Raw genomic sequence first — 13,347 nt, forward strand, 5'->3', positions numbered from 1 at the left:
ATAGGAAAAGGTGGTACAAAACTGAGGAATACTTGAATACTCTCTCATTACTCATCCTAAGAAATTGGTCATGCATCCTATTAGCTATGAACTTGGCATAATCATACATGATAGCAGGAGGCTACATTGGAGTGAAAATGGACATGAAGGCTAAGATGATTTCACCTATATACTCATTGGTGGTATAGCCTAGGATACCAGATATCATTGCTACAATGTCCTGGCCAAATTTGGAAAAAATGGTATATCCATATCGGGGAGGATCTCTTGGAATATGTTTCACTTCTACAATAAAAGTTTGGAACATTTCAGCAAGCTTTGCAGTGGTTAGCTTAGGAAATCGGTCTAATAGGTCTCCAATAGAAATTGGGGTTAGGTTTTGGCGTGGTTGTAGTTGCAGCATTTCATTGATTGACTTAGTAGTGATCGTGAAAAGTATGGTTTGGTCATGGGAAATCACTTATCTTTGACTTGGGATGTAGTTTGCATGGAAATAATGGACAATTTCTAGAAAGATGTAGACCTTAGGGAATTGATACTTGGGTAAATTGGACTCCTAGAGACCAATTTTATTATAGTGGTTCATGTATTGATCTCTATATCGACAGTGTAGTTTAAGAGGGGATTCATGGACAGCGGTGTCCTAGATTTGGAAATCTTTATCAGCAAGGGGAAGGTGGTCCACGTCTAGGTGAGGAGTAGAAATGGCTCTAACATCCATGGCAATTGGGGCTTCCATTCTCAGTTCTTGTTGATTTGAGAATGGGGTAGTAGATTATAAGTTTTTTAGGGAAAAGGTGTTTCAATTCCAGGTGGGTTTTAAGTTATCAGAGTTTCTATTTAATTTCAATTAAGAAAACTTAGTGACTGGTTCAGAAATTGATAGGGTTTTCAATGGATTCTATCCTAAATACTTGGAATTTGAAGTAAACTGGGTCTGAACTGGGTGACTGGCAATTGTGAACGGTTGAAAAATCTTTAATCAGGCTGGAAGGCAATCTGAAAGCTTTATGGCATCTTCAGAGTGCAATTGTATGTGGGTTGACAACTTTCAACATTCACAGGCGCATGCATGGAAGTTTACAGTTAAAAAAAATGATAAAAACAATTATTTTGGGTTTTTTTAGCTTTATGTGTGAAAGTCAATTTGTCAGGTACGGGTGTACAATGGTCATTTTTCATGTAGCGGGGTGAATAGTGGTTGTTTTGGTGTGTAGCATGCTAGTGGTAAGTGGTTTTCTTCACACAGCTTTTGGACACTGGGCAATATTGTGGGAGGCTACCCGACTCCATTCATTGAGTGCCACATCACCTCGGGGGCCCAGTGGAAAACAATGCTTTTTGGGTGGGTAACGTTCGGATTTCAGGCCCTTCCAAAATCAATACGGCCATCAGATGGGGAGGGGAGAGATCGTGTGGTGGTTGGGAAATGGAGTTGTGCGGATGGTAATGGGGGGGCTCGGCAGCTGTTTAAGCATGACAGTTTAGGTTTAATGTGAGATTATGGTGGGGGTTAAGGCATCGGGTGAGTTTTAATTGGGTTTCTTAACTAACTTAATTGAGGATTGATTAGTTAGTGGGTCTGGGGTAGAAACCTTAGTTTATATAATTAAACTGGGAAGGGATTAATTAATATTGCAGAAGTTAGTATATATAAGGGAAACTGGTTTTCATTAGGGATTTAATAAATAAATTAGTAATGTAGTCAAATGAGCAGAAGGGGCACCATACCCTAAGAATATGATTTTCATGTTTTATTGCTTTCTGTTAATCACATAAAGACTTAGGATATAGTGTTTTTATGGGTTTTTGATATGAAAATGATTTATGTGGGGGAATGAACACCTTTCCTAGGTAAAATTAATTTAACCTTAGGAAAAGAGTAATATTAGGAAAACCAAATGAACTTGAGGGGAATGAATATTTATGAGGGGGCTTTAGTACTTATTCCTTATAATTCATTGAGTCAAGTGTCCGATCCCTCCAAAAGTTAGAGAAATGCTCTGAGTTTCTTTGACTTAGGGTTTTTAAGTATTTTGATCTTTATTGTGGGAAATTAGTTAAGTAAAAGGTGAAATGAATGAGGGAAATTAATTAATTGACTTTGATATACATTTGCATGCTTGATTTCCCATTCACATTTAAAAAACATGTTGAGAGATGATAAATATGCTTTTGCCTAGTCAATCATCACACTTTTTGCAACCTTTCTTCTACTTACCCACCTACTCATCCTACCATTTTTACTTCTCTTTATTAGGGTGCATTTGAGCTAGCAAACCCTTATCAAACATTTTTCTTTCTCTTTACAATAGTAAACTAACTAAATCTAACCTTATTACATCCAAGGGCTTAGATTAAACAGTTGAGCTCCTTTTATTTACTCTACCTATCTAATTATCTACCAAGATTAAACAGTTTGGTCAGATATTATTCTCTATCTATAGACATGAAATTGAAAACATGAAATAGTCAAGTTTAAACATTTGACTATCATGGATTGTGGCAAAGATTACAAGCTGCACACAATCATTTATTATGCATAAAAGTAAATAGTAGTGGCACTTTGGCTTGCTCACTTTCATGGTATTTTTCTTTTCTTGGGGTTCATATTTTTCATCTTTTTTGACCTTTTTGTTCTTTTTGTCCTTTGATTATTCTTTTAGGACATACCCTCCTTACATTTTTTAATCTTTTGAATATGGAAAACATTTGCAGAAAGCAAAGGTATGTACATATTACAGGTTTAATCTCATTCATTCAAAAATTATGACTCCTATTGGCATAGGAACCTAACAGTGGCTCCACTTGGGGATGGCATTTCCTAGTGAAATGTCAAGAAATTTGGAGACCAATGACCTTCTGAATTGCTATGATGCCACTCTTCAGCTTCCCTTTTGGAATATCTGCATTATTTCTATTTATGACAGTAAAATTTTTGAAGATTAGGGCCTTCACTTTGGTCTTCAACTTCAAAAAATCACCATCCAATCCACTGTAGATTTTTTGAAAGTAAAGTATGTACACATGATTAGTGAACTTAGTAACTAGGTTCAATTTAGTGTTTCAGCATTCGACCATTAATCAGTCCTCCTTCTGCTTTTGTGCTATCCATTTCTCTGAGGAAGAAAGCATTATTAGCTTTGAAAGAATAAATGATATATGGGCCTTTCCATATGAAGTCAAATTTCCCATGTTTACCTTTATCCTCTCTTCTTGAATCCCATTTTAAAACTTTGTCCCCTAGGTAGAAATGTCATGCCTTAGTCCTTTTATCAAAAGCCTTCTTGATTCTTTCCTGCACAACTTGAGATCTAATGTAGACTTCTTCCCTATTTTGCTGCAAATGGATTGTTTGGTTGATTCTTCTTCGGATGTCATTTGGTTCAACCTGCAATTCTTGGAGTAGCTCCATCACTGTTGTTCCCAAGGAAGATGGAAAAAAAACTTCCATTCCATAAACTAATTGATAAGGACAAGTACCAATGGATTTCTTTGTGGTTAGCCTATTTGCCCATAAGGCATTTACTAGCTTTTCCTTCCATGTCTTCTTGTTATCCTCCAACTATTTTTTGGTGATATTCACTAAACTCTCATTTTAGGACTCTGCTAGTCCATTTCCTTGAGGGTAATAAGTTGTGGAGTGACCCAGGATTATATGGTACTTATTACGAAAATCAATCATTCTTTTAGATTTGAAATTTGTTGCATTATCAGTGATGATCTTGGTTGGGCACCCAAATCTAGATAGGATGTTAAACGCAAGGAAGGTTATTATAATAGTATCAGTGGCTTACCTTGATGGTATGGCTTCTATCCATTTGGTAAAGGAATCTGTAGTAGTGAGGATCCATTTGTGTTGGGCAGAGGAAGGTGGATGAATTTCACCAATGAAGTCAAGACCCCATTGTTGAAAAGGTACTTCAGCAGAGTTTGGTTTCAAATGCAAGGGTAGACGCATTTTCTTTCCTTCAAAAATTTGACATTTATGACATGAGGTTACAAATTTGTTTGCATCAAAACACGAAGTGGGCCAATAGAAACCGACTCTAAGAATATTGTCAGTAGTGGTTTTCCAGTAAAGATGTCCTCCACAGTCACCTACATGAAACTCTTGTAGCACCTTATCAGATTCTTCTTTCAATAAATAGTTAAGAAGGATACCTTCATGATTCCTCCAAAACAAAGCATTGTCAATTATGGAAAATTTCAAATATTTCATTTTTAAAAATCTAGTTTTGGTCCTGGATAATTCAGGAGGAGCTTGTAAATTTCTTAAAACATATACGATGTCAGCATACCATGGTGATTCAATAAAGGCCCGGCTGATTGGTGGAGTCACCATCTCATCTCCATTATCCATTTCTGTAATAAAATTTATATCTAAGGCTTGACAGTTCAATTCAGCCATGAGCTTGGCTAAACCTTCGCCTTTGATTAGTTTTGTTGGTTTGATTTCCAGGTCATATTCTAATATAGTAGGAATCCATTTCCCTCTTTTTCCATCCAGACCATCTTGAGTTAGGATATCCTTGACTACTGCATTAGGGACATAGGCTATTAAATGAGAATATAAAATGTAAACTCTAAAATCTTTGATAGCTTTGACCAAAGAAAAATCCTGCTTTTCCATTATATTATATTTTAGAGGGGCATCTCTCAAGGCTTTGCTAGAAAAGGCAATAGGTTTTTCATAACCCTGATTATTCTTCTGTAGTAGGACTATAGCAATTGTATGTTCTGAGGCAAAGGAAAATATAATGAAATCCCTATCAAACTTTGGACTGACCAAAACTGGTGTTTATGTTAAGGCTAGTTTAATATCTTCAAAGGATCTATTAGCTTCAATGATCCATTTTATGGTCAAATCTTTCTTCAACATGTTATTCAATGATATAATTAATTCTGCTAAGTTAGAAATAAATGTCCTAAGAAAGTTGATTTTCCCTAAAAGGGCTTGTAATTCTCTGATGCTCCTAGGATGTTGTATTTGCAATATGGCATCAATTCTTCCAGGATCTATTTGGATACCATCTTTAGAAATTATATGGCCTAATAAATTTCCCTCTTCTAACCCAAATAAAGATTTTTTGGGATTCAAAGAGATTCCATACTTCCTACATTTGATGAAGACCTGCCTTAGATGATCTAAGTGTTATTTGTCAGATTTTGAGAATATAGTGATATCATCGAAGTATATGACTAGGAAGTCATGAATTTTCTTAGCAAAAGCTATATCCATAGCCCTTTGAAAGGTGGCCCTTGCATTCTTTAATCCAAAATGCATTTTCACATATATGAATGTGCCCCAAGGAGTAGTGAACATTGTTTTAGCCTGGTCATCTAGGTGAACTAAAATCTGATTATAACCAGAAAACCCATCCAATAATGAGATTCTGGTGGACCCTACTACCCTTTGTAAGATGTGATCCATTTTAGGAAGAGGGTAATTGTCTTTAAGTGAAACTTTATTAAGGTTCTTGAGATCAACACAAAGTCTAATCTCACCAGTCTTTTTCGTTGTGGGAACCAAATTTGAATCCCAATAAGAGAATCTAATTGGTGCTATTATCTTGGCTTCATACATCCTTCTGATTTCCTTTTCAATAGAAGGCAATAGGATGGGATTAATCCTCCTAAGCTTCTGTCTGAAAGGTTTCTGGTTTTCTTTTATGGGGATGGTGTGTTGTATTATGCTGGTGTCATAGGACTTGAGGTCCTCATAACTCCAAGCAAAGACATCTTGGAATTCCTTTAGTAATTCAAGGTATTTCACTTTTTCAGTAGGAGGTAAGGACTTCGAAAGTTTTATCAATTTTGGATTTTCCTCAGTACCTATATTACACTCCTCAATATCAGATTTTAAGGTTTCCACTTTTGGTTTTCTAGGGACATCATTTGATTCAAACAAGTCTTCCAAAGGAGTTAATCCTTTGGGCAAAAAGTTGTGTTTGAGATTAATGATTTCAGAGTCTTCATTAATTATCTCCTCAATTTCAACTTGTTTTAGGTTTTCTACATCTGATTTGGTAAATTTAGTGGGATGAAATCTATCTACCTCTTCATCTTCTATTTTATTAATTTCTACTTCATATTTAAAATCAAAATTTAATGTTATGTTGGTATCTACATTACTATTTACAAATTCTTCTTCTAAAGTTAAAAAATTATTTATCTGTTGATCATTAGTAAATACTTGCTAGTTTTTTAAGTTATCTGGGATATCAGGTCTGTGCCTAACCTCAGTAGTGTACTGATGGTTAGGTTGAAATGGTAACTTACAAGTGCTGGCAAACATTGCTAAACTGTGAGCTTGCATATTATGTTTCCTTGGGATGACTGCAAGCTTAGTTTCTAGAAAAGTGTTCAATATTTCTACAACTGTTCCTCTATAAAATTTAGCCTAGGATCTTTGGTCATATATACAACATTAATTTGTTTTATAATCAACTCAGAATCTCCCATAATAGAAACTCTTATAGCTAACTAATTTTAGACCTAAAAGAAGTGCTTCATAATTAGCCATGTTGTTAGTGCATTTGAAATTTAGTCTGTAAGCATGGCCATCTAAGTGATCATTCTCTAAATTATATATCCACACTCCAGCTCCTACACCTAGTTTATTCACCGACCCATCAAATTCGAGATGCCATAATATTTCATGTTCATGATTCTTACTATCTGTGGGGACAAAATTTTCATTGATTAAGGTGCCTTGATCATCTTTTTTATCTGAAAGCTCTTGAGTTGGACATTTTCATTTTGAGCTGTAGCTGTAATTTATTTTGGTTCTGAAATAATGTTGTGTGAAATAGTTTCTTGTGTTTGTTCAACATTGTACAGAATAAAAGAATCGATGTCAGAATGCATGGAATAGATAGGAAAGTTTTGAGGCCTATCCTGGCTACTCACTACATATTTCATTAGGGTCTCTCTGTACAGTTTTTTAGGATGTCCAAAGACTGAAATTGTGGCATATGACATGTCAAGTTGCAAAGATCCTTGGAGTTTATCCCCCCATGATCTAGACAATAGCATGCCATATTTAGGTGGTATATCAGCAACAACTATATCCATGAGAATGGTTTTAGCAAGATATTGTACTAAGGAAACACATAGGTCTTTAATTAACCCTAGACACTTTACTTGACTTGAGTCAAATGAAAATAGGTCCTTGTAAGGCCTAGTAATGTCCAAGTTTAATTTTTCCATAACAGATTTAGGCATTAAATTATGTGAAGCCCCAGAATCTAACATTGCATTGTGTAAGATTTTATCATGAATGTTAAGGCTAATATAAAAGGGTGGTATCCCTCCTTCTAATGGTTTTCCATTAACATCAGGACCGAATATAAACTCAAGTTGATCATCAAACATGTTAACAGAGTCTTCATTCTCAACTAAGTTTAAGGTTTTTCTTATTTGAGATTTATAGGTTTCATTTGTAATCAACTCTGTTGAGGGAACTGATATTTTCAGTTTAGCCACCTATTCTCCCAAATTGAAAGGCATAAGGGCTTTCTATGTTTGAGGGCTTGGAATTTTTAGAGGAGGAGTTTGAGTAGATTGCTCTTCTTTCTCGGCATTTGAAGTATCTTTCTATGGATTTTCTAATATGGTGTTTGGAGATTTCTCCACTATCTCCTTGGACAGAATTGAAGTGGATGGTTGATCATCAGGGGGTTGGTCATGGGTTATATCTACAATGGTGGGACCAAAAGGGTTCTAATTTGGTCTAGGGAGGATTTGGAGAGTTTTAGTAAATGGAGTTGTTTTGATTTTCTTAGGTTGATTTGGTACTGCTTTCTTGTTTTGGTTAGGAGTATCAATGTTCTTTTTACTCCTCAAGTTGTACTGTTTTTGCACTTCAAAGATAGCAGAATCATACCCTTGCTTGTAATCTAATGATTCTCTGGATTGGGTTTGCAATTGCTGAAGTATATGTAATTTCTGATCATCTTGAGTCAAGAAGACAGTTTCCTCTTCATCTAATCCCATTAAGTTTATTTGTGTGTCTTGTTCAGGGTCTTCTAAATGGGATGTTTCAGCATAGTTTTCTTGAAAAGGAGGCCTAATATTCTGATCAGGTCCATTTTTTCTAGTATTTTGATTTTGATTCTTTCTAAAGCTTGGATTTCTCACTGGAGTTGCTTGTTGATTATCCCATTGAGGATTCCTTTCAATGTTCTCCATCCTATCCATCAGTCTTTCCATTCCTTCGGTTAGGACATCTATTTTAACGTCAAAGGGTGAGGCTTCATCTTTTACAGGTCCTCTCCTTTCATTCCTAACCCTAGCTCTTTCTGCTGGCAAGTTAGTTTCTACACTAACTGCTACACTCTGCATGCTGTCTTCTAAAGTTGGAGGATTTCTCTCTCTAAGTTGGAATCCCATATCAGTATCAAACCCATCAGTAAAATTTATCAGACCTAAGTTAGGTCGGGGTCTGTTATGAAACCATCTCAAGAAAAAGATAGAAAAGATAGATCAATGCCTTAAAATTCAGCCTCTTCGAGGGGGCAACCTCCTTTACGTTACATAAATGAACAATTCTTGGATGATTCAAATGACAAAACCTCCTTTCTATATATAGGAGTCTAAGGAGTCACAATATAACCTAGCCGACCTAACAATAATAATATAAAGCCACAAAAATAACAATAGAGGGATTCTATGGGGCACAGTAATAATAATATGTGGACAATAAGGGCACAACAATATTAATAAGGGGTACAACTACAATAGTAATGGGGTAATCACTAGTATTATAGGGACCCAACATGCCCCTCTCCTTCAAAAAAGTGTTTTCCTCAATGCTTGAGTAGTTTTGGATGCTTCTGTATAAAATTCTCATCGTCCCATGTGGAATCTTCAGCAGATAAGTTCTTCCACTTGATAAGATACTCTGAAATTGATCGATTTCATAGCTGTCGAGTTCTTGTTTCTGTGACTGCTTCTGGTTCTAATATAATTTTTCCTTCCTCGTCAAGTTTTGGCAATATTGTTTAAACTGGGAGCTTATCGCCTATAACCTTCTTTAAACATGAAACATGGAAAACTGGGTGCAATCGAGAAGCTGCAAGAAGCTCCAATTTGTATGCCATAGTACCAATCTTTTGCAACACCTTGTACGGACCATAATACTTTGGTGATAATTTATTATCCTTATTAGCTTGCTTGAGGGACATTTGCTTATATGGTTGTAGCCATAGGAATACCCAATCACCTACATCAAAACTTCTTTCACTGTGATGTTGATCTGCCTATTGTTTCATTCTATTATGTGCCAACACGAGGTTATCCTTTAAGAGTTGGAGGACTTGTTTTTGATGTTCGACGTGATGTTCCACTGCTTGAACCTTAGAATTTTCTCTTAAATATGATGTGATGGATGGTGGCTGATACCCATAAAGTGCCATAAACGGGGTCATTTTTGTTGCTGTATGGAAGGAAGTGTTATACCACCATTCAGCCAGAGGCAACCATTTGACCCATTGTGTCTGTTTATCATATACAAAGCAATGAAGATATCCTTCCAAAAATTTGTTTACTATCTTAGTTTTCCTATCAGATTGAGGATGATAAGATGATCTATGAGCTAACAGAGTACCAAGACAAGAAAATAATTATGTCCAAAAATTTCCAGTGAAAATGGGATCTCTATCACTTACAGTAATCTTTTGGTTTCCATGTAGCTTTTGAATTGTTTCCATAAATGTAGTAGAAATTGTACTGGCTTTAAATGGATGTGATAATGCACAAAAGTGTGCATACTTGGTAAGTCATTCAACTACCACCATGATGACACTCTTTCCCTCAGACTTGGGTAAACCTGTGATAAAATCCATTGAAACCTCCTCCCTACGTTGGCTTGGAATGGATAAAGGTTGTAATAGACCCGGTGTCTTAATTGCTTCAACTTTATTTTGTTTGCAAACCAAACATTCCGCCACAAACTTTTGAATATCTGATTTAAGGCCATCCCAAAAAAATTCCTTCTTAACCTTGTGGTAAGTTTTTAAAAATCCCCAGTGCCCTCCTAAGGGAGAAGTGTGCAATTCCATAAGAGCCTTTTGTTTTAGCTGGGAATTCTTACAGAGGTATAAGCGATCTTTGTACCATAATGAATCACTTTTCCAGCTAAATGTATCCGACGTACTGGAATCTTGTTGTAACTTTCGAATAAGTGCCCACACTTATTCATCATTCTTCCATTCCTCCCTTGCTTCATTTATCCAATCTAGTTGGATAATAGAAATGGCGCACAACAATGTTTCCACATCCTCATCCTTTCTTGAGAGTGCATCTGCCCCCACATTTTTCTTCCCTTTTTTGTAGATGATTTCAAAGTCATAACCCAACATCTTTGTGACCCACTTTTGTTGCTCTTCAGAGGATAATCTTTGTTCTAAAAAGTATTTAAGGCTATCATGATCTGTTTTTACCTTGAAGTGTCTTCCCATTAGGTAGGGTCACCATTTCCTAAGTGCATGGAGTATTGCCAACATTTCCTTCTCATAAATAGCTTTGTGTAAAAACTTTCCCTTGATTGGAAGACTTTCAAAAGCAATGGGTCTTTCATCTTGCATTAAAACAACACCAATTCCATTTCTTGAAGCATCACATTCCACAATAAAGGTTTTTGTGAAGTCCGGTGTAGCTAAGACAGGAGCTTGTCACATTACCTCTTTAAGATGTTCGAAGGAATTTGTTGCTTCTGGAGTCCATGAAAGTGCATCTTTCTTCAATAGTGTTGTTAGAGGTGCTACTATTCTCCCATAATTCTTAACAAAATTGCGATAATACCCTGTCAACCCGAGAAATCCTCGCAGATGCTTTATGGATGTGGGGATTTTCCATTCCTTAATGGCTTTAATTTTGCTAGGGTCTACCTTAAATCCTTCATGAGATACAATATGACCCAGATATTCCACCTCTTGTACTCCAAAGAAACATTTGTATCTTTTTGCATATAGTTGTTTCTCCTCTAATAGTTGTAGCACCCTGTCAACATGTTCAACATGATCCTTCCAAGACTTGCTGTAGATTAGTATATCATCAAAAAATACTAACACAAATTTTCTAAGGAATGGTTTGAAAATTGAATTCACCAAACCTTGAAATGTTGATGGTGCATTGGTAAGGCCAAATGGCATGACCAAAAATTCATAATGATCCTCATGAGTTCTAAATGATGTTTTCAGAATGTGTTCAGTCTTCATTCTGATTTGATGATATCCCGAACGAAGATCCAACTTGGTGATGTAAATTGATCCATGCAATTCATCCAGTAATTCATCAATGACAAGAATGGGAAACTTATCTTTAATAGTGAGCTTGTTGAGCTCCCTATAATCCGTACACATGTGGCATGATCCATCCTTCTTATGCACCAATACTATTGGAGTAGAGAAAGAACTTTGACTCGGTTGAATTATACCAGCCTCTAGCATTTCTGCAACCATACATTCAATTTCACTCTTTTGGGCATAGGGATATCTGTACGGCCTGATGTTTGGAGGAACACTTCCTGGAATCAGATGAATAGCATGATCATGATCAAGAATAGGTGGGAGACCTCTGGGAGTCTCAGATACCTTGAAATGATTGTCCAAGAGTTTTTGGAGATCTGGAGAAATGGATGATTCCAATGTGGAAACATCTAGTGAACATAATTGTGCAATTACACCTTTTCGTTCCTTTTCCCGGTTTCCCTGCAATACCCCTTAATTCAACTTCTTTTCCTTCCACAGAAAATTTCATGAAAAGTTCTTGAAAATTAAAAGCTATTGTACCCAAGGATTGTAGCCATTGGACTCCTGATACAACATTAGCACCTCCCATTGGAATGGAAAGCATTGGGCTAGTCAATACATATTCTCCCATGGATAGCTTGATATTATGGCACTTTCCAGAGAATTTATTGTTCGTCCATTTGCAACCATCACTTGACACTCTGGTGCTGGATATAATAAGTAATTCAATTCTTTCGCTACCTTACAATGAATAAAATTGTGGGTACTTCCTGAATCAATCAACACTATTACCTTTTTCTTCTTGATTTGTCCTTCTATCTTGATGCTTTGAGGAGTGTTAATTCCCACCAATGCATTACAAGATATGGTCGGATTCATTTGTTCTTCATCTAGGCTTTGTTCCTGGAGTATATCCTCTTCCTTTGACCTTTCTTGCTCCTTTTCTTCTTCCTCTTCACAATCTATGTAGAATAATTTCTTCTCAGCACACTTATGACCTTTAATGTATTTTCTATCTCAACTGTAACAAAGCCCTTTTGCTCTTTTTTCTTCCAATTGTTGTGTTGTCAACCTTATAGGTTGTGGAAGACTAGTGGCAACAACACTTCCGTTTTTATAGTTGTGAGTGTTATGCTTCCTGGTTTCCATAATTTTGATTTCCATTTTTCTTGCTAACCTGAATGCCTTCTCTAATGAATCAAGTTCCCAAAGGCAAACATCATGTTGGATATTATCCTTTAAAGACGCTATGAACGCATCAATCCTGTGCTCCTCTGGAATATTTTTTACCCTTATGTTCAATTTTTGGAACTCCTCAATGTGCTCCATTATTGAACCCTTTTGTTTGAGACTTATTAATTGGCTAAAAAAAGTGTTGCTTTTTGTATCCTCATAATGTGCTATCAATTCTTCTGTAAAAATTTCCCAAGTGATAAATTGTTTACGAGAGCAAAGCCATTGATACCATACAAACTGATTTGGTTCCAAATATAAAGTTGCAATACGTACCTTTTGTGTGTTTTGCACATTATTGAGATCGAAAAATTGCTCCATCTGTAATATCCATGTTGTGGGATCCTTGCCATCAAACTTCGTCATATCGATTTTTGGAATATGGTGCGTCTTCGATCCAACATTAGAGTCTATGAAATCATGATTAACATTTCCTTTGTTTGCATCATGAGTTTCCTTTCCTCCCCTTTCACCATTAGTATGTATTTCTTGTAGAAAATTTGTCAAATCTGCCTTCAAATATATCTTCAAATCGTCAATCTTGGCTTCCATGCCCTTTACCTTAGATTCCACTCCATTTATCTTAGCTTCTGTTAGCTTTTGTGAGAGTGAAATTTGTTGCACTTGGTCTTGTAATTTTGATATATCATGTAGCATTTCTTCCTCTTCTTCACGATTCATGCTAGATCTTTTAGATTTCTTACTAGGTGTTTGCATTTTCTTTCCTCAGGGAATTAGTTACCGATACTAATGCTCTACTATGCCCTTTGAATTCCTTCAAAATAATTTTTCAAACGAAGCTTAAGCAAAAATTTAAAAAATATACACACCTTTTTTCACTTTGTAGGAGCTCGATATT

The sequence above is a fragment of the Pinus tabuliformis genome, chromosome 3_2 (assembly GCF_031772625.1).
Source record: "Pinus tabuliformis cultivar Carrire ecotype Pingquan chromosome 3_2, CPIR1, whole genome shotgun sequence".
Taxonomy (NCBI): domain Eukaryota; kingdom Viridiplantae; phylum Streptophyta; class Pinopsida; order Pinales; family Pinaceae; genus Pinus; species Pinus tabuliformis.